Below are 21,980 nucleotides of genomic sequence, written 5' to 3'. Positions count from 1 at the left end.
TCTCCAGTTTACTTTCCCTGACTGTGAGAAAGCAGCCCTGAGTGCAACTCATCCATATTCATGGTTGGAAAGGCTTGTCCGTGGTTGTTGGGGCTCAGGCCAGCCGGGTCCCATGCGCTGTCGAACACTGCTGAGCGGCTCACTGGCACCCTTGGAAGTGGCAACAAAACAGATTCACATGCAAATGAGTCTCTGAATAAATGACAATCTTAATTTAGCCAATTCAGAGAGAGTCAATGTATGTGACTGTTGGCAGTGATGGCTAATGATTTGCATAGTTTATGCTTGTGTGTGAGTGTGTATGTGTGTTTTATTTTGAGATTTCAGAAGTAAAACTGTTTGCATCAGTTTTTACAGTGTAATATAGTTTACAGTATAAGTTTGTGTTGTTTGGGTTATGTGTAAAAAAGGTTTAATTATCGCATCCATTCCAGTTGAGCTCCATTTACATTGTATAAATCTGCACCGTGCCCATGTTTGAACCTCATCTGATTGGAAATCAAAAGCGCTCCCTAGGGCAGCTTCAGCAGGGTAGAAACGGTTACTAGGGTAGCAGTGGTTGCTGAGGGGTTACTAAATGAGGGCAGTGGAGAAGAGGAGGTTGGTAAAGTCATTAGCAGCCTTTACCATATGAAAGCCAGCAAGACTGCAGAATAGTGGGGATGGCCTTAGCGGGATGGCCCCTCTCTCTGCCAAATAGTGGCTGATGGGGGTGAGCTGTAAGGGAGGGAGGCAACAAAAGTCCTATTGACTATAGATGAGCCCCCTGCTCAGTCATAGAAGGGGAATTCCTCCAGTTTTCCACTGCACTGGAATGACCCCGGGGGGGGGGGGGGGGGGGAGGGGAATGCCCTGGTTTTCTCCCTACCTGATTACCATACTTGAGTAATTTAAGTCATGTAAAGAAATTCATAAAGTGAATTTGAATTTTAAGAGTAAGTAAAGGTGACACAGTGACAGTAAAGGTGACTACATCAATATTACATGCTAACTACAACCAATTCCAAAATAGACTAATCCTGAATGATTCCTGCCTGCTCATCCATTTGGTATTTCAGTTTATATATATATATATATATATATATATATATATATATATATATATATATATATATATATATATATATATATATATATATATATATATATATATATATATATATATATTTATTCCACTGAAACAATGGGAGGGTAAATTTCATTATCAGTAACTATTTCAGACTGTGGTGAATTTAATGTTTTTAATTAATAAGGCAAAAAAAAAAACAAGCCAACAACTTTTTCCTTTTTTCCCATGATTGGTTTAGACAGGTCTGTATATGGTTTTGCACATTTGCTGCTGTATGCAAAACCATCAGTTTCAAACTGTTAGACAAACCAAGAAGTACGATTGGTTATTGTTAATAATAAAAAATTATATGAGCTTTTGGTGCACCAAATGGGGAAAGATATTTCAGAATTTTGCTGATATAAGTTCAAGTGTTAGTCAAGGAAAGAATGAGAATTGGGAGGTGGTAGCCCACAAGCTCAAATCTCAACAACACCAAGCTGCCATTCCTGGGCTCCAGAGCAAGGCCCTTAACCCCATAGCTGCTCAGTGGTATAAATGAAATAATTGTAAGTTGCTCTGGATAAGAGTATCTGCCAAATGCCTTAAATTTAATGAATAAAAAAACAATATGAGCAAAACAGAACCTTGACAAATTTTAATGTCAAGTGTGTGATATCATTCAATCTCAATTTCAATTCCACTTTAAATTAAGTATATCCAATTCAGTAGCCATATTGTGCTGCAATGCAAAATATACTAGTTACCAGGTAATCCCTGTAGTCCTTTTTTCCACCTTCCCCTCACCTTTGTTATAAATCAAAATGGGAATGTTCTGGATGAAAAAAAAGTTTCTATGTAATTGTTCTCTCCAGGACAGTGAAAGTTGCGCGTACTCCATTTTAAGTCACTGAAAAAATAGCTGAACTGGCATATTACATGCTGGAGAAGAGTCTGGGGTCATGACACAATAAGCTTTTTGTGTGTGTGTGTGAGTGTGTGTGTGTGTGTGTGTGTGTGTGTGTGTGTGTGTGTGTGTGTGTGTGTGTGTGTGTGTGTGTGTGTTTGCAAAGCAGACTTAAGAAAATCTGTTCCTTTTCAGGACACACAGGCAAGCCAGGGGCGATTAGTTGCGGGGTTTGATCCCCTCCCAATTTTTTTTTTTATCAATTAACACTCTGTACGTGGGAAAGTAAGAAGAAGAAAAATGCAGGGATTAAAAATTAGATGGACAGCGGCATATGTCCCCACTCTTCTTCACGGCCTCCCATGGGCAGTGCGAAGCCAGACTCTAAAATCTTTGGTGCAAATGATGAGTCAAGAACAATGCTCTTAGTCTGGTCTTGCTTACAAATAACTTTTACTTCTGTCTTTAATGCTTTTGTTTACAGTTCCCACTACTTTCTCTTTTTTTCTGTCTCTCCCCAACTTCCTATCAGATGAAAGCCTTTAGTGCTGTACAGATGTTTGTAAAGTTTAGGAGGGTTTTCTGTGTGGTGTGTGCCATACCGCTGCTCATTATAGAAATGTTTAATGTGGAAGAAGATAAATCACAAAAAAGTCATCTTTTTTTAGTTTTTTTTTTTTTTTTTTTTTCCTGTATGTGAAATGCTGATTCTATTTGAACTTGTTAACATAAACAATGATCTCAACAGAGCAAGTTCCATCAGACTTAATCTAATAACATCCATACATGTGCAACGTCCTTGATAAATGAAATTATGTGTGGTTTAAAATCCTGGGCGTAACTTTGTTTTAAAAAGTGCTTGGATTAAATGTTGACTGGTCCCAAAAAAAAAGCATGATCTCTTCACCCCTTTGGTGCAGCTGCATCAACCCCCTGTCAACCGAAGTTAACATTTCTATTTTAACCAGCAGCTTTATAAACCTCTACGGGATAATGAGATTAATAGAAGTCTTTTTAAAAGGTAATTTACATTGACTACATTTGTGTTGCACTGAAAGATAATTGGAAGAAAGAAAAAAAACATTTAAAAGGCCTAATAGACTAAATCTGCCATTTAAATAATTAAAAACTGTTATAATGCCTCACACTTTACAGTATACTTGTATGTAACAATTTTGTGACAAAGTGATGGAGACATCAATATCTGACTTTACTATTGCTCTTGTTGCTAAATGAGCACAAATTCCCATGAGCACACTTCAAAATCTAGTGGAACATCTTCCCAGAAGAGTGGAGGAAATGATTAAAGCAAATAGGGACTAAATGCGGAATAAATTGTTTAAAAAGCACTTACAAATCTTTTGGCTCGGTATCCTTAAACTTGAATGAATGGATGGCTGAATGGATGGCTGGATGGATGGATCGATGGATAGATGGATAGATAGATTGGCCTACTAACAAACAAATCTAAAATGTATAGAGAAGCCTGATTAAAATCTTGTCTTTTTTTTTAGAACATACACACATAGGGGCCATAAGTGACTAAACAGAAGGTTTGATCTACTTTAATCTTTTAACACTACATGTCAGCTGAACTATAAATAAATAGGAACAAGATCTAGACCTCACACACAAAGTAAAAAAGGTGGCGATGAACAAATCCTGTTCTTTTGGTCACTCTCAGCAAGAAGCAGAAGGAAATTACAAGGGCTTCCCTATACTTTGTATTTGAAGATAAAAAGAAAAGACAGACAGACAGACAGACAGACAGACAGACAGACAGACAGACAGACAGACCAAAAAAAACTGGCATGCTGGAGTCTGGGGTCATGACACAATAAGCATTTTGTGTGTGTGTGTGTGTGTGTGTGTGTGTGTGTGTGTGTGTGTGTGTGTGTGTGTGTGTGTGTGTGTGTGTGTGTGTGTGTGCGCGTGCGTTTGTATGTGTGGTTTATGTGTTAAACCACCATACCTACAATCATTGGGGGGAAAAAAACACCTTTCTTCAGTTTTTTATTTGTTAGGGCTTAAAAAGGAAAAAAGCAAACAAACAAAAACAACAACAACAAACCCAACAGATTTCAATATGCAGTCAATATGTAGTATACCATGTCATGTAATGAAGTGAAGGTGGGAGTGCAAAAATATTTTATTCACGTCTAAAAAACATAAAGCAAGGGTCCACAAACTACGGCCCGCAGGCCGAATATGCCCCACCACAACATTTAGAACTGCCCTCTGAAAAAACGACATATTTTAAAATTATAATAAAAAAACATGTTGTACTAATATCATATCTGTATTTTATCATAAAGGTTGGCTTTCAAACTAAAATGTTCCTTAGTTATTAATAGACGAGGCATCGATAGTTGATTGCAGGAACTATCGGCAAAAATCCATAAGAATATTTGATTCTGTACTTTTTATAATAAGATTCAGTACTATTTCACAAATAATGCTCTTTTAATAGGCTGTATATTTCTTGAAAATGAATGCTCATTTGTCTGTACTGTGCATAACAAAATAGTGAACTAAGCTAGCATTAGGAGGCATAATTTATACATTTAAAATCATAAGAGAATCTCCACAAAAATACTGGTAGTCACTCCAGCCAATGTAATTTTCTGTTACAGTCCAACCCAGGCCCCTATTAAAAAAGTTGCTGCCAAAGAGAGACAACCAAGAGACAAGAGGAACAGAAAACAATGAGTCTATATACAATTGTTAATTGACAGACAATGCAATTTAGAAGCAGAGACAAACACATGGCTTGGCGCAATGGCTGATGGGAAGTGTAGTCGTTTGGTATAAATATGACACCCCCCCCGAATTCAATAACATGATCATAAGTAAGGAGTTGTTCCATTGAATTTGATAAGAACCACATTATGGTGCGGGTGTACTTTCTTTTCCCCTCAATGGCTGTGTATGTGTGAATAAGAAAAAATGTCTCATGCTTCTACACCAGATTTATCATCAGGGTTATTTGCAAGTGTGCTTCTGTGTGTTTTTGTGTGACATTGAGCTACACAGTGACTGCTATACAGAATTTACATTTTACATTTATGGCATTTGGCAGATGCTTTTATCCAGAGTGACTTACAATCATCACATTTATACAAGTGAGCAGTTGAGGGTGAAGGGCCTTGTTCAAGGGCCCAGCACTGGCAGCTTGATAGTGCTTGGATTTAAACTCACTGCCTTCTGATCAGAAGATCAGAACAATTTTATTGAATCCAGTGAAGGTTTCTCAGCAGGAAGAAGAAACAGATGATTCATCACCCTTTATTTGTGCGTGAGTTACACTGATGGTATTCGCAGATTATTATTTTTTTTGTTGAACAGGTTTAAAATTAGATGAGAAAAAGATGGTTCAAATCTGTGTAATGAGGCACAGAACATAACACTGTGACAAATAACCTGTTTACATAGACCAGTATAACAGAAGCATATGGGTTTGATGGAAGATTTCCAAAAAAGCATGTCGATGTCACTGGATAAACACACACATACACATACACACAAAAACAGCATCTTTGCTCTCGGGGCATGACTTGTGGTGTTTCCGGTTCCAGGGTTGTCTTCTTGTGAGCTCATAAATTAACGCACCTACTAAATTACTGCGCCCTCACTCACGCTTTACAGAAACCAGACCATCTTTATCCTCTCCATGTGTTCTCGGTGAGATCATACCCCTTCAACTCTGACCCCTGTCAACCCGACCCTGTTATCTTAGTATCTTGTGCCGTTCTAGAAGCGTGTCCATGTGTGTGTGAGTGTGTGTGTGTGTGTGTGTGTGTGTTTGTGTATGTGAGTATGCTGCACAAAACACTTTTTCCCTGTGTCCAGAAAGGGTCATTCCAAACATATGAGGATTTCACAGGCCATAAAATAGATAGTGGCTATTCTGCTCACAGCCAGGTGGAACTGTTTTAGACTCTGAAACACTTTTTTTAACTCCAAGTGCTGAAGAGACCTTGTGAATTTCACACATATCTAATGTACATTTCTCTCTGCCCTCATTTTTTTCCCAGCTTATTTTCATTTCACTAGATGAAACCGAATCTGTTCACAGTTTTCCTCTTCTTTCTCTTTCTCTTTCTTGGTCCCCCACCCACTCACACACTGTTCTCAGTCTATGGGCAACACTGTACAGTTAACAGTGCATGGCAGAGTTCTGTGCTGGGTGGCCAGAACATAAGAATAACAGATTGAGTGATTGTGGTTTTAGAGGTAAATGTGGTACCCAATGAGTCATTAAAAGAAATGAAAGGGGTGTGAATGACTGACGGATGACTGTAAGTTTCAGTCTTAATGTTTACCGTCAACGGCCTTTGGAAGCATGTCACCGCTGTAGGTCTTTATTTGCCTAAATAAACATTTACTTAAGGGCTCTTTTTAACTGATATGAAATGAAATATGACAATGAGAGAGAGAGAGATGGAGATAGATAGATAGATAGATAGATAGATAGATAGATAGATAGATAGATAGATAGATAGATAGATAGATAGATAGATAGAGAGAGAGAGAGAGAGAGAGAGAGAGAGAGAGAGAGAGAGAGAGAGAGAAAGAATGAAATAGAGAGAGTGGTTAAATGGTGCTTTATTGCATGCTGGTGAATAATAAATGCATAAACACAGACATGACTGTCGAACAGCTGAACAGTGTCAAAGCACATTTATGGCTTGCTGATATCTCCTTCCATTGCTTCCTTTCATCTTCAAGGTGCAGCCTTTTTTTCCATCCTAAGATCGCAGTGAAGCGTCTCAATCCAGGCCAGACAGGGCCTCTTTAATATAGGATTCCACAGGTTTTCATGCCCTGTCAAGGTCTAAGGGTCAGAGTTCAAAAGTAACAGGTCAGCTTTTACAGACCAGTCTTTCCCCATTTTGCCTGTGCACCTAATTAGACTTCAGTCAAGCTCATTAAATGAATTAAGTGCTCACAAGGTCCCTGAACAACTAATCACTGGCACTGTTAGCTTTTTAAAAGCAGAGGAGGATTGAAATCAAGTTTCTCACAAAAGAAGCAGGAGAAAACACCTCACCAAATGATCACCAGATGTGTCTTTTTTATTAGTGGAAGTACTGCTCACAATAACAAAGCAGAAAAAGTCAATAATAAACTAATCCTATGTATCATGGGGTTGAGTGAGACTTTAGTTTAAAGTAACCAGTGTTGTGGCACAACTGGCCTGATCTGTACAGCATCAAAGACTTGGAAGCTTTGTGGATTTTGCACTTGGGGTATCCCGGATTAACAGTGTATAAGATTTATGAAGAGCCTGATTATTTTGTCTGATCATTAGAGGATGCCAGCATTTATGGATCATGTTCACGTATGCGTGCTTCTTTGCATGATAGAGATTTAACCAGCATTGTGGATGACATGGCAAACTGTGTTCACCGATTATGATTTCTGGAGAATCATGACTGTTTTAAATCCAGTGCTGTCTAAGGGCCCGAAGATCACGCAATATTGATTTTTTTGCCCTTGTCCCCTGGGCACAGAGATTTCTCCAGATTCTTTGAAAGGTTTGATTATATTATGTATGTTGATGTTGAGGAACATTATTCTGAAATTGTTCCAAAATTTGTAGACACAGTCTTTCACAGATTGGTAAAGCTAAGATACACTATTCATAGTCAAGTTAAGTAAAGTCAAGTTTATTTCTATAGCGCTTTTCACAACGGACATTGATTTAAAGCAGCTTTAGAGAATTTAACAGTTAAGTTAAACGATGTGTATTTATCCCTGATGAGCAGCTATGGCGAGTGTGATTATAGTCTTTAAAACAATACAGAACATTGGAGAAAATATAAAAAAAGATTATACCCAATCATCTTACTGACCTTTTGTCAATTAACCTCATTAGCTGCAAAATGTTTCTACAACTGTTTGATTTTAACAAAAATTAAATTTTCCATACTTTTGTTGGCCTTTCCCAACTTTTTTTTAGATGTAATGCAACCATCAAATTCTAAATTACCTTATTTATTTATTTTTTCTCAGTTTAAACATTTGATATGTTGTCTATGTTCTATTGTGAATAAAATATGGGTTTATGTGATTTGCCAATCACTGAATTCTGTTTTTTGTTTACATTTTACATAGTGTACCAACTTTTTTGAATTGGAGCTTTGTATAGCTGTCATAAAAAGATGAGGGGGTGGGGGTGGGGGTAAATGAATTTTTACCACGATTTCCTTTTTAATGTCATCACACACTAAATGAAAATTTATGTCAAAATGTCCCCATTACACTGAAAGTGCATTTATTCCCAGGACTTTTTTTCCCATAGACTCAGACAAAAAGACCACTGCATTTTTTCTTACAGAGAATTTGGATTGGTTTATCATTCAATGACAAACCCCTTCATTTAAACGCAGTTTACCCAAACGTGTGATTTCCTATTCAATTGTGTAACTTGTCTTCATTTTGGGCACAGAACGCACACATTGCAATAACAGGCTGGATGAAGTCAGTTCTATTTTTGTCTCTCAAGCATAGAGTTTTATTTCAAACATGCATTAAAAAGAAAACCACACAGCATACGTGCTGAATCTGTTAATTGTATAAGGACCGTGTTTACACAACAAAAATCCAATCCAGATGGAGGAATTATAGTACTGAGAATTTGAGTTGCAAAAACATCCACAAGATCTACCACAGTCTCTCGAGGCAGAATGGCGCAGAGTTGAATGGCAAACATTCTTTTTCCTTACATAATGTTTTTTGGTGCTGAGTGTGTGTGTGTGTGTGTGTGTGTGTGTGTGTGTGTGTGTGTGTGTGTGTGTGTGTGTGTGTGTGTGTGTGTGTTCCTCCAGAGTATGAAAATCGCATGAGTAAGATCAAACTTAAACACTAATGCATTGCCCAATACTTATTTACTTTATTTAGCAAGCAGCTACTTGTGCATGATCAAAACAGTCATTTGCTCAAGCTGTTGAAGCAGAGGTACTACCTGTGCAAGTCATTATAAACATCGAGAGAAGCCAAGCAGAACAATGACTATCGCCTTCAGCAAAAAAGTCATGTCTCACATCTGACTAAACATTCCCATTATAGCAACAGGTCCCTAGGCATTAATGCGCTGAATTAACAGATGTGCCAATTTGGTAATTGCCCCAGGCATGTAAGTTAGATGTCACTCAAACTTTCAAACTATTAACTGAATATAAAAACGGGGAAAAGACTTCACATAACTGATGCTTTGGCACAACCGCTGCTTGGAAAGAAAAACATACTGGCATTGCGATCAAACCATCAGTTATGCAAATGACCTGTCAGTATTGATATAAATTATTGTGACCCAGTCAGTGCCTTAAAGTATTAGATTTCCTTTCATATAATTTGGAATCTAACGTGCATCCAGGTGTTAAGGCTCTTTACAGTATGTAAAATTCACTTTGAAAAACTTTATTCTTGGCTTCTGACAGATTTATTTTCTAACGTGTTTGTTTACTGATCTTTAGTATGCAGTACTCTTTAGTAAGTTTTTTATTTTTTAATATATTTGTTATGTGTTTTCAATAAGAAAGTTATTGTGTGTTCTAGAAGCTAATCATGAATGGTAAGCTACTCCTAAAGGTGACATTTAAAAATCAGATTAAATTACTAAATCTGACCTGTCAAATGGGAAAGAATGCATAGAGACAGCAGTGTAAGACTTTCCCACATCAGATATAGCTGCTAGCATACAGTATGCTCTATCACTGAAGCTTCCATGCACACAGTCTGCCATTGTTCAATTATACACATGGGCGTTTGACATGTGCACCCATCTAAAGCTAAGCATGTATGTGGTATCGGAGGATATTGAGATGGCAGTTCGTAACTTGTGCCATTACTGTTGTAAATAGATTTCATTTGCAGTAAACTATAATCAACTATTTCTAAATACAGATTTTTGCCCTGCTTTGCATTTTGGCATCCAAAACATAACAAAGTCATGTGTTGTTTAATTTTAGTTCCTGGATTGGTTGTGACCCTGCCATTGTCTTGTAACTGGTTCCTATTCCAATTGTATTCACCTGTGTCTCATTTTCCCTCTTCAGTTTGTATACTGAAACCATCTATGTTTATCGGCTTCTTGGCAAAGTCTTCTCAGGCATTTTGTTCCTTTGAGTCTTTGTCCATTGTATATCCGCTTTGGCTGGCGTTTCGACTCTTTGCTTGTTTTCCCCATTTCCTGATCATCCAGGATTATCCTGCTGTGGACTTGCCTTGTAGTGTTTTGAGTTGCACTATGGATGACGACACTCACTGGATCGCTCTCACTAAAGATGCCAAAACATGTGTCATGACTCTAGATCCTCACAATACAGCTGCATGGATTCGACGTCCAAGTTTCGGCTACACGTTCAATTCTTGGTTGCTGTAAAGCAGAAACAAAAATGGTTATCCATTTGGTATATTTGCTATATTTGCAATTGTCTGCTAATGTTCCAAATATGATCAGCCTGCAGTAAACCCAGGAGAAATCTATTACCCTATTTGTGCATATCAAGAGTGATATTCTAGTCCAGCCTTACAAATTTAGTTAATTTATGTGTAACCGATACTTCTTAGGTGGTACAGTGGTGCAGTACGTAGGTTCAGCTAGTTCATTCCATGGTCATGTGGGTTTTTTTTTTCATCTGTCCAAAAATATGCAGGTAGGCAGACTGGTTAGGCTAATCAGTGACAGTAGGGGATAACCCATGTTTTTTGAAAGCATACCAAGCCAGCCTCCGCAAAATTGTTGATCATGCTGCATTACAGGTCCGTCTAACACACTCAGGAAAGCTCTGTCTGCCCTCATCTGTATTCATGAGCTAACAGATGTCCTGCAAATGGTTAATGTTGCTGTGATTGACAGGGTAGAGGGAGTTCTATTTGGTTCCACTCGAAGAGCAATGCTAATTTTTAAAACTACATTTATGAATCAATATATGTACTTTGTACTCCACTATATTTTAAGTGACATGACTTTTACCATTTACATTTTGCAATCAGTCAGTCAGCTATGAATTATTATTATTATTATTATTTTAAATGATTTACTTTTATTTTATTTGTCCAGTCAATACTAATGTTTTTTCTACTTTGTGACATGATACTATAATTTTTATTTACAAATTAAATATCCCTTTTTGAAAGATTGCACTGTGTTGATTTTGGTTAATGCAGTGTTGTACAATATGATTTGTATTTTAGGAAATAAAACCTCACAAATCAACTTTGAATTTTTTTTTTTTACTTTCAGTAACGTGTTTTGGAGTTGAGGATTAGTGTATCTTTGAACCTATGTTCAATAGGAGTCAAATACTCATGTACTGTTAAAATCAACTACTCTAAAACATTTACTGGTCATGTTGGAATTGTAAGGTAAGGTATCTATTATTTTACTCAAGTATGACCTTCAGGTATTTATAACAGCTGACTTTCATAGCCATATTTGCCAATTAGAAAACTTAATGTTACAGCATACAAAGACATTCTAAATATTTGTTTGCTTTCAGGTTTGTTTCAGCATTTTGAGGAAGGAGAATATACTGTTCAGATGTCTTCAAATCTTTCATTACATAAAGCATATATGTGTATATGGTATACTTGTGCAACAGAATGCTTGCTGTGTTTCCACATTTGTAAAGTTTTCTATTGTAAGTGTGTAGGGGTAGGCTGAGCTTTGGGAATGCGGGTATATTGTACCAGAGATGGACATTTGCAGGGACCATTTCATAACCTCCAGGCCTTAATTCTAAAGCTATTTTCTCAACCATCACATTCCACTCCTCAACCACCACGACTGCCTTTCCATATTCTAAACACCAGGCTTTCATGTTGGACTGATTGAGAATGGGGTTAGAGAAACATGGAGGACTGTTTGAATTTCCCCACGCAGTTCCGGCCCCAACCCACACAAACAAAGCAGAGAAAGACACACAGAGAAAGAGTGAAAGAGAACCAGTGATGGCTAAATATAGACAGACTAGTCAGCTGTAATTTGCTCATATTATAAAACACACAGTTATGGATGTACATGTGTGGGTTTTTGCCTGTTCATGACTCTCATTCACACACATTGGGTCAGTTGAGTTTCACTTATTAAAGCAAATAAAGTAAGATTGTATTTCCAAAGATGGCAGAAACAGATGTTTTGTATTATTTGTTGGAAGAGATTGAATAAAATTTGTTTGGGAGGAGCTGAGAAAGACAAATATAATGCTTTCTTTATGTGTTTTTTGCGATTTGCAGAATCCACAAACATTGCCATGTCTGTATGGAAATGGTGTGAGCTAGAAATAATAAATTTTTTTTTTTAAGTGTATTACGTTAAAGTTTTGGATCATTGTACAAATATAGCAACTGAAACACATATGCCTTTTATTCCTTTTTGCAGTACTTAAATACAGTTTAAGTATAAAAAAAAATAATCATTTGAATTCTTTGCTTTGTGCACCATTTGTGTAGCCAGATTGCATTTTAGTATTATCTATTGTCCTATTGTCCACCATAAATCCAGATCACAGCTAATGTACAGAAGATTCCTAATAACAACCATAATCCATAAAGGTTTCTTTTAACTTAAAAGAGTGCTTAAGTTCTTGTCAAAGTATTAGAATTCCAGAAAGGCCAACTTCAATCTTTAATGACGGCTAAAGCAAACAGGAACTAGTTAAACAGTTATTTAATTCAGAAATCACTTTTAATACTTTTTAGCAATTCAGGTTCCGTTTGAACCTTTCTAACTGTTTATGTAATAGCGGGTCATGCTTTAAAGTAAATACATGAATGAATGATTGAGTGATTGAGATTTTAGACAAAGAAAATTGGTTCTTGCTCTCAGAGAAATCTCATTTGTTGAATTTCCTTGCAGCCCAGGATTTTATGGGATCCCCTTAATGCTATATTGGCCCATTTTGTATTTTGTTACTGAGGAATACAATTGCTTTTGCAGTGGAATTTAGAACAAGGCATTCTTATAGGTGAGATTTAGCAATCCAGTAGCTGTTTGGGCAAATAGTTGGGCGGTATTCATGAGATTGTGTTTAGTACAAAAAAGATAAAGGTGATTGGTGTGGTGTTTGGTTTATGAGGGAAAAGGATCCCAAGATGTGTTATTTATGATTGATTGAATACACATGCTTTACATCTTAACGGCATATCTAAGTTGGAAACTGTGTTTGGATTTATATTTAGAGTAGCAGTCAGTGGTTGGTGTTCAGATATGGGCTGCAACTGTCTGCAACTGTTATAGAAATATTCAGCATGCTGCTAAACATATTTCAGACATACTGCAGTAAGAGTGCAGGATACCTGACTGGGTTGTGGTCGGGTGGCTGAGGTGTAGAACTTGATCATGGGTCAGCTACTTCACAGCATGCCCCTCTTAAGCGTGCCCATTAGTGAGGAAATGGGGCCACCTGTACATTTTCCTGACCTACCGAGCCACCCCTGCACACAAACACACATTACTACCTCGCCCAGCTTCCACAACTCTCTCTCTCTTTCTCCTTCCCCCATCATCACCCCTCTATCTCGCTCTTTCTCTACCAAGCTAACAATCAGCACATGGCCCCAAGTCTTCCGCCTGTAATTGGGCAGGGCTTGCTGTTGATTGTGATTGATGGAAAAGCCCCAGCAGGGCCCAGGTGGCTGCTTTCATCTCCTTTTGCCTTTTCCTTCATTCATTTAGTGAGGCCTGATGCATGTGCAAAGCTGTGCATTGCAGGGATTTACTTGTGTTGGCATGCATGCAAATGGAAGCGTGTGCATGCTCAAGTTGGGAACTGTCGTCACACAGCTCTCAGCATGCAGCAGTGGGTTAACCGATACTACGTTAGCTTCGCTCCGTTTGTTTACAAGAAAGCTCTGCATTGAATACTGCTTTGCATTCTTTTAAAACACGGCCCTTATATTTCCATGTATGGAAATGCAATTACTTAAAAAAACATGCTTATCAGTCTATTACATTACCATTTTCAAGGGTTTGCTTATCATATATGATACTATACTATTCACAATAATAAAAACTAGCACGCTCTATTTCAGCCTGCAGCTCATGTAATCATGACTCAACAAACCCGACCAGCAAGATTAATCACCGCCATGCAGCACAGGCCCTGACCACAGTGCGCACACACACACACACACACACACACACACACACACACACACACACACACACACACACACACACACACTTAACTGACAAACTCAGGTGACTTTACCTCACACTACTCTGTGCCAACTGTTGTGCAAAAAAGTCAATATAGTGATATTTAACTTGGGAAAAGCGCCATGCCGATGTGCATAATCAAATGGGTCAGTTTCGCCCTCACAGCTGCAGACTGTATTCAAATTATCTGTAGCATGTTTAACTGTCTACTCTCTCATTATCATTTGTTACCTTACACCTCTGACTACCACATTATTTGAAAGTCAAGCAAAGAGATCAGCTTTCAGATGAGAGTGGATGCAAATCAGCTTTTTAAATACAAATCCATCACACAAATATGAACTGCTGTCTGCATAGCGAAGCTTGGAATGTGTATTTAACAACGATGTGACAAGGTCTCTATAACCCTGAGACCCTATATTAAGAGCTGCCTTTTGTCACTGACAAGTGTTGTGTTCTTACTGTTGGTTTTACAAAGGCGAAAACAACTGCACATTATGAACTGGCTCCGCCTCTAAGGAGGTCCCTAGAGCTGCACCAGGGCGTAGCTCCGGCTCTAGGCATACGAGAGGTCAGTCTCAAAAGACACATTCCCTTAAGAGACTATCTAGTAGCCTGGGAGGTTCTGCCAGATGTGGCTTGCTGGGTCTGCATACTGTAGACAGAGGCTATACATTCAGTTCTGGTCTCGTCCTCCCCGGTTTAACGGGGTATGCCCCACCCTGGTGGGGCCCGAGCAGGTTCTGCTCATGGAACAAGAACTACAGCTGGTTCTTCATAGTTCCCAAAAAGGACAGAGGCTTGCATCCTATTCTCAATCTACGTCAGCTGGTCCAGTCACTTTTGAGACTCAGGTTCAAGATGCTGACCCTGAAGCAGGTCGTGTCCCAAATCAGGTCTGAGGACTGGTTTGTCACAGTAGATCTGAAGGATGGATACTTTTAAGTATCCATCCTTCCAGCTCACAGCAAGTTCCTGAGGTTTTCCAATACCCTGTCCTCCCGTTTGGTATTGCCCTCTCACCCCGCACCTTCACAAAGTGTGTGAATGTGGCACAGACCCCGCATTCTAAATTATATTGACTATTGGTTAATACTCGCTCAATTGGGGCAGCTGGCAGCATTGAGATGTCATTCTTGCCCACATGAAGGAGCTGGGTTAAGGCTGAATGCCAAAAAGAGTGTGCTTTCTTCATTAAAGAGAACCACCTATCTAGGCGTAGTATGGAATTCAACACTTATGCTCTTGTCGAATTCATCCTTATGGCTTAAGTAAGAGAAGGCCAGTCACTCACTTTGAAGCAGTTTCAAAGACTCCTGGGTCTGATGTCAGCAACGCCAATGTGATTCCACTTGGCCTTTTGCACATGAGACCCCATTGTTGGCTCAGTACCAGAGGGTGCTCTCGGACGGGCAATCCACAAGCATTGAAGCATTTCCTTTAAGACCTTAATGGCCACCATGTGTTGGTCCGTACGGACAAAACGTCGGTGGTTTCCTACATCAACCACCAGGGGGCTTGCAATCTCACGTCCTGTACACCCCGAGGTGGTGGAGCAAATTTGGGGGAGACTCAAGAGACCCCTTGTCCCCATGTTCTCCATGACACCCCCGGCCCCTCTCGGTCTTGTCGACCTCCTCCTGGGAGTTCTGGTGTGAGTGCGCTGGGACGGAGTCTGTCTCCTTCTGGTGGACCCATAGTGGCTGAGCAGGCCATGTTTTGCAGACCTGGTAGCCCTTTTCGAACTTTTCACGTCCCTCACGGTACGGCCGGTGCCTTCCTCTACCATAGACCAGGTTATGTTCCCAATCTAGCCTTGGTTGTCCTATGACCTGTTAAGCTCCAGGCATATTTTTCTCCTCCCTTTCAGGCCCTAAACCAGGAGAATCTAAACCGATATGTCCACAGAACAGAACTGTGGAGGAAGTCGGAGCAGCTGTTCGTCTGCTATGGCCCTCCAAGGAGAGGTCTTCCTGCGAACAAGCAGATGCCCAGCTGGTGGATTGCGGATGCTATTGCTTCTACAAAAGAATCCTCTGGTCTCCCCACTCTTTTCGGGGTAAGAGCACACTCAACTTGGAGTGTGGCAGGCTCTAAGGTTTTGTCCTCTGGAGTGTCACTCCAGGACATCTGCAACGCGGCAGGCTGGTCCACCCCGCTGACCTTTTTCCAGGTTTTACAGCCTTGAGCTTAGTGCCACTCCTTGACTTGACTCCTAGCTCCTCTGTCCTTCACCTTAGCTGTGCCCTTCCACACTAGGCATGGACTGGTCAGTCAGGTAGGATTGGACTCTCATTCTCCAGTTTACATATGTACCCATGGTTCCCCAAGGGAACGAGACGCTTGTCCAGGCCACACAGTGTCCAGGCCATAATCCCCGCATCCCTGCAGCGCTTCCTTTCCTTTCAGAAGCTAGCACCGGTTTTACGCCATGGGCTTTTTATAGCTTCCTGGTCATGGTGTCGCCGAAGCATTTCCAAAGCGTTATTGACGCAGCTTCTTGTACCCTCTTGGAACCAAGGTTACATACGTAACCTGAAGACATTATCAAACAACATTACTACATGGATAACATTTGAGAATAACTGAAAAAGACAAATTATTGTCTACATTATATTATATAATGTCCTACTTTATTGAGGAGCCACAACAGTGTCAGTAGGAACACCTTCCAATTTAAAAATTATTGTATTAAACCTCCCCACCTTGTGTTGCATAACCTCTATAAGCTCTTTTGTAATTTTGGATATTTTAGATATATGGAAGCTCCCATGACCCTTTTGGAACTTTATCAACAGTACATTTCTACAACAAATTTTTATCACTGTGTGACCATGATATAAGACTAGATACATACTGTAAATGTCACAAAGCAGTATGATCTGGGTAAAGTTTTTAGCTTCTGTTTGCTGAAGCACTTCTATTTTCATACTGTATAATTATTATCTTTACTCTACAGTATAAAATTATGCAGTACAATTTTATCTTACTATATATCGGCTTAATTTTCTTGTGTTCTCAGAAGTTATGAAATAACTCAGAAGTTATGAAATTTATTTGTAAAATAAAACAAACAAAAATACAAATAAATAATGAAAAAAAGACAAGGTTAAAGAGTTTGGATTTCATTTGATTTTCTTTTAATTGTAAGACTCACCCTCTATACCAAACCTTGAATAGTTTAGCATTGTGAAATTCTGAACTTATTGGCAATTACATTTTAACTGCTATTCCTATTTTAGAAAGGAACAATGATTTTTAAATAAGGCATGTGAATTCAAGTATGTATGTTCGATTTGTATTTTTTCACCCATGTTGTATTCACTTCTAGTTTAATGATTATATATATATATATATATATATATATATATATATATATATATATATATATATATATATATATATATATATATATATATATATATATCATATCTTTTTTTTTTTTCTTCTATTATTTGTTCCAGGCAAATAAAACCCAGATTCCCATATACTGTCATTATTTTGTTCATATACATTTGATATTTCATGTGTTTTGGGGGAAACTCCCATGAGCTACTTACATAAAAGCTACGTGCTGAATGTGCTCACTCTTATCTGGACTACATGGTGTCTGCATGCTGTGTTTGCTCAGGGGGTCCAGCATAAACCAGCAGAAGATTTCCCAGACAGAGATATGGTTTGGCCTTAAAACAACAACAAAATCAGCGGGTTGAATACATCAGAGAGCCATCAGCTGTTCAATAAGCAGTGAGAAAAGAGCATAATGGTTCCCTACTACCTAGATAAGGATTCTATATAGGGTATGACACAATGACTTGAACACTATTTGTAGTGCACTAGTCATTTGGGATTTAGCCAGTAACTTGTGCCATTGTGAGAGTTACGATAGACTGAATGTGCATGTCTCAGCTTCAGCATGAATGGTTTATGGATTGTAGGTGTGTGCGTTTATGTAGTTATAAAAAAAAAGGAGTCAATGACTGTATTTCTGACTGTGTCTGTGCAGGTCTGATAGTGTTCTGGCATGATGTGTGCTATGGTATACATAAAAAAGCACAGATATCCTGAGAAGAGTAATTTCTAAGCAGATAAATAAAGTGCTCTCTAAAATCAATTTATTTAAGTATTAAACCTATTTATTTAATTCTCCAAGACCAAATTTCAATGACTCTAAGAAATGTTCTATAGTATTTTCGTGCCTGATTTGTTCAGAAATGTTTAGCCTCAAGCAAAATAAAGCATTCTTGTTCTACATGGAAATCTATCTATCTATCTATCTATCTATCTATCTATCTATCTATCTATCTATCTATCTATCTATCTATCTATCTATCTATCTATCTATCTATCTATCTATCTATCTACCTGTCCGTCCGTCCGTCCGTCCGTCCGTCCGTCCGTCCGTCCGTCTGTCTGTCTGTTTATCATGTTTAATCCCCACCTCACCTCAAAATTTTTTTCGGAATGGCTCTATAGTTTGTTTATTATATATATATATATATATATATATATATATATATATATATATATATATATATATATATATATATATATATATATATATATAAAATATTAAATATTATTCGGAATAGTTAAGAATTTGGAAATGTGGGACCATTTATGTCTAAATACTTAAGGGTTAATTCGATAAGTTACATCTAATTTCATTTCATTAAGATTTTTTTATACAATACATGTACTTTCCCACAACTAACACTGTTCTTTACTTTTCCCCCCTCCTGTGTGATATGTACATCTGGTTTGATTTTATGATACCAAGCTTGACATTTTCAAGAATTTTGCTTTCATATACACCCAGGCTTTGAATCAAATTCATATTAAAATTAAAACACGAATGTCTTGCATAATACACCTGGGGCCACTTTTAAAGTGTTTCTATTTCAACACTTCAGCTACCAGCAACACCATTCATTGCTTCTGGGAATAAATCCCACACAGAAAGAGCACTGGAAATTCCCTATAACACACACCCACCCACCCACACACACACACACACACACACACACACACACACACACACACACACACACACACACACACACACACACACACACACACACACACACACACACACACACGGCTTCTAAGAAAGCCATGTTTGCACTGTGTGAACACATTGGCTTCAGCTGAGCAAGGAAATAGAGAGACACAGAATGAAATGTTGTGTAATTATCGTAATTAAATAGGCCAGATTACAAGTAAAGACAACTGTCTTCATGTGTGACTCAGTCTGTTGGTGTTCTTTTCCTTGGCTTTTTGCTCCTTAGTCAGTAAGGATGTGTGTATGTGTGTTGCGAGTAGGAGATTTGTTTGTATCCAAATTGAAGGATTTTAAGTTTGGGCAAAGCATACAGCTGTTTTCTGACTCAGTGGAGTATCGCCGGCCGACACTCTACACTACTACTTACTATGGTTGCGGCAAAGTCCTGTGATCAGGCACTCTTAAACACTGTGATTAACTATAAACACAGTCTCACACACGTACAGGTACACAGACTCTCCAAGCAAACCTCTCAAGCCATAGTGGAGGGGTTACAGTAAGAAGTCTTTTAAAGAAGAAGCCACTAAATAAAGAGAGGACTTGCACTTAAGAAGAGCTGGAGACACAGTCATTGTTGGTGAACCACATCAAGCCGTGGCTACACCTGGTGTTGAGATATAGAAAAAGGACTTTAAAATAGAATGTTTATGGAATATACTGGTGCTTAACGGGTAGGGAAGACAAAACCTAATGAAACACGGTAATATAATTCTCTAGTATGCAGATTTACAATCCAATAAAAAGACCAAGAAGCTATGCATGAATAATGTATTGGCTATTACTAAGAGGTTTAACTCACACGGTCATACAAGTTGCAACAAAAAATGTACCACAATGGTGCATGCAAAGTAGAGCAGCCTTCAGTTGATCTTCAAATGAAATACTGTAAATCATTTTAGGCAAAAAAGCAAGCTTTCAAACAATCAAAAACTGCTGACAGGTGAAGTGAATAACATTAATTATTTTACTGTGACACCTGTCAAGATGTGGAATTTATTACACATTACATAACCTATAATTTTTTCGAAGCTGATTTGTTGGAAGCTGCGAAACACTGCAAGTGTAAGGATCTGAGTGACCTTTACCAAAAGGCCAAATAGGGATGGCGAGATGGCTGAGTAAGAGTATCTCCAAAACTGGAACTCTTGTCAAGTGTTTCTGGTGAGGAGGGGTTTTTACATACCAAAAGTGGTCCAAAAAAGAAGAACCAGTGAACCAGGGATAGGGTCATAAGCACCCAAGGCTCACTAATGCACTTGGGAAGTAAAAGCTAGTTCACCTGGTCTGATCCCACAGAAGAGCAAATGTAACACAAATTGTCAGGGGCTCAGTGGTTAAGGCTCTCGGTTACTGATCAGAAGGTCGAGCCCTGATATCACCAAATTGTCACGCTTGGGGCCCTTGATCATGGCCCTTAACCTGCTACGCTCGGGTGCTGTATTATATCTGTCCTCAGCTTCCAAACATCGCAGGGATATGCAAAGAAAAAACTTCACTGTGAAGTAAAGTACATGTGACAAGTATAAAGCACGTTTCTTTCTTTTCTTTTCCTTTTAATTATAATGCAGGAGTGCCTCCTGACCACCGCACATACACATGTATATAAACCAGTGACAGGCCGTGCATTTGGTACCTGGGCCTTCAGTGAGGACTTACCCTTAATCCACCTCTTAATACCACCACTATTACGTCGCATTTATAAAAAAACATCAATACTATACAAAAACACAATATAACAACACGTGGCATTAAAGAGAGAGAGGCATTTCACATATGGATAGTGAATACCATTTTACTAAAGCAAGAAACCCAGTTAAGACAACTCCAAACCTCTACACTACCACTGCAACTGTGTATTTTAATATTTGTCTAATACCATGACAAAAACATTAAAAATGTAAATAAAATACAGCCTTCTCACCAGAGATGCATACTCATATTTTGCACCGCTCTTCAGAGGCTGTAATGCAGTGGTACCACTTGTATTCACTGGTCTGGGAGTGGTAAACAAACCCTTTCCCGGGCTGAGACAAGCTAGCTAGCTTCGGGGTTGGCCGAACTCTCCTCACGATGTCTAGCTTTTCTTGAAAATGGATTTTTATAAATGTCCGAGACCAAATCAATTTCTCTTCCTCCGTAGGCGTAAAAAAGACTAACTCTGATGTATTAATGTGTGCTGAGCTACAGACGTGTTTTGACAGTCGAACTTGGCTATAACAGGTTCCCTCTGACCAACTAATCAAAGGACAGAAAAATGCTGATGCTATTCGGGGCTAGGCGAATATGAAATCTGATTGGTTAAAGAAACAAAGCTAATTGTTAAGGAGACTATGGTAAAAGAGCCAGCAGTATTGACTTTGACGGCCCTGGGCAGATTAGATTGACATGGCAAAACATAGAGGCTGAAATCTGACTTGAAGCGGTGCAGCCGAGAGAAACACTATGAAATGAAGAGAATAAACTGTTGGGAATAAATTAATACAATTTCATGGACCAAATATTAGAATTTAGGTTGTAAATGTAGGTCAGTGCTTCTGATAGTGTTTAGGCCAGCAGAGGAGGCTTTGCTGGCCCTGACCGCCTGCCGATGCTCCTGCGATACCAGCGACCAGCGCTCCTTTCCTTTCTTCGGGTCTGCCTGATTCATCCCAAAGCCCTATCTCTGGAGGGAGTTCTCTTCAATTAGAAACCACTTTGTGCAGCTGAGGATAGTTTCACATCAACAGCCTAAATATCCATGAAAATTACTGAGCAACATAAGAACTTTGAGGATGGATTTGGACTGTAACTAATATCA

At 38.7% G+C, this 21,980-nt stretch overlaps 1 long non-coding RNA gene across 1 annotated transcript; it reads right to left on the bottom strand.

Annotated features, from left to right (window-relative positions):
* Positions 1–8,826: 8,826 nt before the first annotated feature.
* LOC310725337 lies at positions 8,827–21,390 on the bottom strand. The gene is made up of 2 exons (XR_014533334.1): positions 21,105–21,390; positions 8,827–10,335 (listed from the first exon to the last, which is right to left on the bottom strand). It is a non-coding gene; the product is annotated as an uncharacterized lncRNA (long non-coding RNA).
* Between the last annotated feature and the right edge of the window lie 590 nt (positions 21,391–21,980).

This window comes from Silurus aristotelis (genome assembly GCF_946808225.1).
Source record: "Silurus aristotelis genome assembly, chromosome: 4".
In the NCBI taxonomy this organism is placed as follows: Eukaryota; Metazoa; Chordata; class Actinopteri; order Siluriformes; family Siluridae; genus Silurus; species Silurus aristotelis.
Note: the sequence above shows the minus strand (reverse complement) of the source record. Positions and strands in the feature narration are given on the sequence as shown.